Below are 3,632 nucleotides of genomic sequence, written 5' to 3'. Positions count from 1 at the left end.
ATTTTTAGGGGCCACTATGACTACAGTAACTGTCACTGCTCTAAGAACCTCTTGCAATAGTATTATGAGTGCATTTAAGCATTAAGCTTAATACTAAGTTTTTTTTTATAGGCTAATGACCCTACCTCACAGACAAGCCCTTGCTCTTGGGTCAGTTGGATGCTTTATTTGACAGTCCTAAAATTTCATCAATATGGAGGCATTCCTTAGCAAATCGAAGAAATATATAAAAACATATAGAGAAGATATAAGCAAAAGGCAACCTAGGAGGCAGCTTAGGACATGATGGGTGGGTGTCCAGATAGCCAAGGTAGGTTGTTCCTAGTGGCTAGCAAACCTGGCACCCACTGGGGGAACTTATACTGCTAGGGAAGTCCTGGCTGCTACACTGGCAACTCTTCGTCTTCTGGAGCTACTGACCTCACATTGATGATGGCAGCACCCAGAAACAGTTTTCTGGATGTTTACAAATTGGAGACTTTTACAGGTAAAATATATGCATAAAAATTACATTTTGTACATATAGTCTTATGGGAAGTTTTGATAGGGGCAGCATGGTGGCTCAGTGGTTAGCACTTTGGCCTTTGGGGTGCCAAGTCCCAGGTTCAAATCTCGTCCAGGCCACTATCTGCATGGAGTTTGCAGGTTCTCCCTGTGTTTGTGTGAGTTTCCTCTGGGTACTCCAGTTTCCTTCCACATTCCAAAAACATGCAGTTAGGTTAATTGGCTTCCTCGAAAATTGACCTTAGTCTGTGTTAATGACATAGGACTATGATAGTGAGATTATATTGGGAGCCCCTTCCAGGGACAGCTAGTGGCATGACTATGGACTTTGTAAAGTGATGCATAAGATGTTGGTGCTATATAAATACAAGATTAATAAAATAATAACTTTTTTCCCTAATCCATTTTTGGTTACCTTCCAGATCATATGTCCTACCTTCCATCTGTTCTAGCACTGCTGCTTCCATCAGTGTTTTTAGCGTTTATCACTTCCTAAATGGTTCAATGGCCATGTCTCCACTTGCATGCCATGGTTCCTTTCTCTCATCTTTATATCACTGCAAAACATAGCAGTGACCTAGAGGTCAGAGGAAGGAGCCAGGGTGCACAATGCTTGACTCTGTCCAGGATACTCGACAAAATGATGAATGCCTTGGACGTTGATGGCTGCTGCAGTGCTAGCACATTTGGCAAATGAGCTAGCACTGCAGCAGTAGAATAGTTATTTTCTTCCAATTGTGCAATTTGTGTTGTGGGCATACAACTTGTGTACTTTCACCAACACATCAGCTTGCTCTGCTTACAATCTGCTGTTGAACCCATTTTAAATTCTCATACAATCAATATTTTATTGGGTTAATGATTTATGTGTGCTAGGCCTATGAGTGGTGGACTTTTTATCATTATCGTAAGGAAGAGGGTACATCATTTTGTAGCACCCACAAATGCTCTAAGACATAGCAACCCTTCTGTATAATGCCGACACTGCAGAATTCTAGACTGATTACATAGAATAGCAAAAGGTAAGCCCTAGCTCAGGGGTGCCCAACACGTGTATCACAATCTACCGGTAGATCGCAAAGACAACACAAGTAGATTGGGGAGCCCTGCCTTTCAAAATAAACTCTACCTCGCACAGGAGTTATTAAGTTCAAATACCGTTCCACCATGACTAATGATCATTTGGAAGTTCTTTTGAGGCTACCAGCAAATAATGTCCGGAGTATGCAACTTTGGCTGATTCCATTCAGTTTAAGATGTCATCGGCGTAAGGTAATAGCCAAAAATGTACGGAATTGTATTGTGCCATACATGTTCATGCAAAGTAAACAATATATATTTTAAATATAAAGGTATACTCTGTATATATATAAATAAATATTTGTTTAGCATTTTTATTGTTGGTAGATCATTTTGACTTGGCCATTTTAAATGTAGCTCACAAGCCAAAAAAGTGTGGGCACCCCTGTCCTAGCTGATGCTGTTGTAGGGATGCAGTTGGTAGAGTACCCTCATCTGTAAAAAATAAAATCCAGTGGTTGAGTTAAACCTTTAACATTTAGATAAAACAGAAATGTTACCGTACTGTTGGTTTAATGATTGCTTAGGATGTCTGCACTTAATCAGCCATCAATGGACTTTGTTTCGTCTTAAAGTGTAAGATCTAAATTCTTTAAAAGTTATGTTTTACATAAAGTTGTTTGAAGCAAAAATCTCTTCTTCTATCTCCAGGTCTACAGCATCCAAAAAAGAAATCATTATTATCACTAATTACTCTGCAAGGGGCAACGCTTTCTTCCTATATCCTGCATGCAGCTGTGGTGTTGCCACCCTATGATGCTTCTGTAGCTCCTATCTCTGAGCATGCTTTGTATGGGTGACCTGGTAGATTGTGTTTTCGGAAACAAAGATCAGCAAAGGCAGCCTACATATTTACCCCAGGATAATTTTTTCCTATACATACGAAAGCCCTCAGTGATCAGAACAGTTTCCAAATAGTTAATGACACTTGTTAATGAAGCAAACATAGAAATGGAGAAAACTCAGGGAACATTTCCTGTATCCCTGTGCAATGTCATGTGTAGATGCCCAGAGGTCGCTCAGCATGCTTTCTTAATAAAGTCTTATATTGTTTCTTTCATTTTCTTCACTCACTTCTGATGTAAATTGTTATTCTAAGATTATGATAACCAAACCCTGCTGCTATGTTACAGCAGAAAGCCCAGCTAATTAAAGTGCAGGAATAAACCCTAGAGCCATTTCAACAAAGAGAAATGTTATTACTGGTTATCTGCAGTTACAGCCTAAAGTTATAATTAGGTCAAAATGCCTTTGAAATACAGGGGGATTTGTCCAAATGAATACCTTGTTAAACTGTGGCTGCATGAAAAAAATATTCTGAGTACAAAAAAACATACAGCAACAGTGACACAACTTTAAGTAAATAATACGCATGTATTAAGGAATGCTCTAGTCTCTCATTTTTTATTTAGAATACTATTTTTATCTTTTTTTGCATCCCTTTTTGCATCTCACCGCTGCTAATCTCCTCCAGTTTTCCACAGCCATCTCCTGTCTACATACATTCACATTAGCGTCAGCTGCACATCATTGATTTGGAATGGTTTCCTGATGGTGACAGCGTTGATCCATGCCTGCACAATGTGTGTTGGCACGGCAGCTTGTAGTTCCGACCAGTAGAACGTGTCGTGGCAACTTGTGTCGCTGCTTGTGTTAATGTCAAATGTGACCACAAATTCATTTTTTTGCACGAACATTATTCCAATGTACGAGAATCAAATATAATATTTAAATTCCATATAATTCATGTTATTGCTCTTGCAGGATATTTAGATCTTACATCAGACAGGGATTGTAGTGTTAATGTGCAGAGCTGTGTTGTAAAACAGTCACTGTCATCACAACTTTCTGCTGTCACTGGGACTCATTGTATGTCGTTAATTGCATATTGTGTAGAATATAATCCAGTGAGCATTGGTAAGCATTGCTGGAGGCATGTAGGCCACTACTGGACTGGACTACTGTAACCTCCTCCTCTCTGGTATTCCACTAACCCGACTCTCTCCTCTACAATCTATTATGAATGCTGCAGCCAGACTCATCCATCC

The sequence above is a fragment of the Pyxicephalus adspersus genome, chromosome 5 (assembly GCF_032062135.1).
Source record: "Pyxicephalus adspersus chromosome 5, UCB_Pads_2.0, whole genome shotgun sequence".
Taxonomy (NCBI): domain Eukaryota; kingdom Metazoa; phylum Chordata; class Amphibia; order Anura; family Pyxicephalidae; genus Pyxicephalus; species Pyxicephalus adspersus.
Note: the sequence above shows the minus strand (reverse complement) of the source record.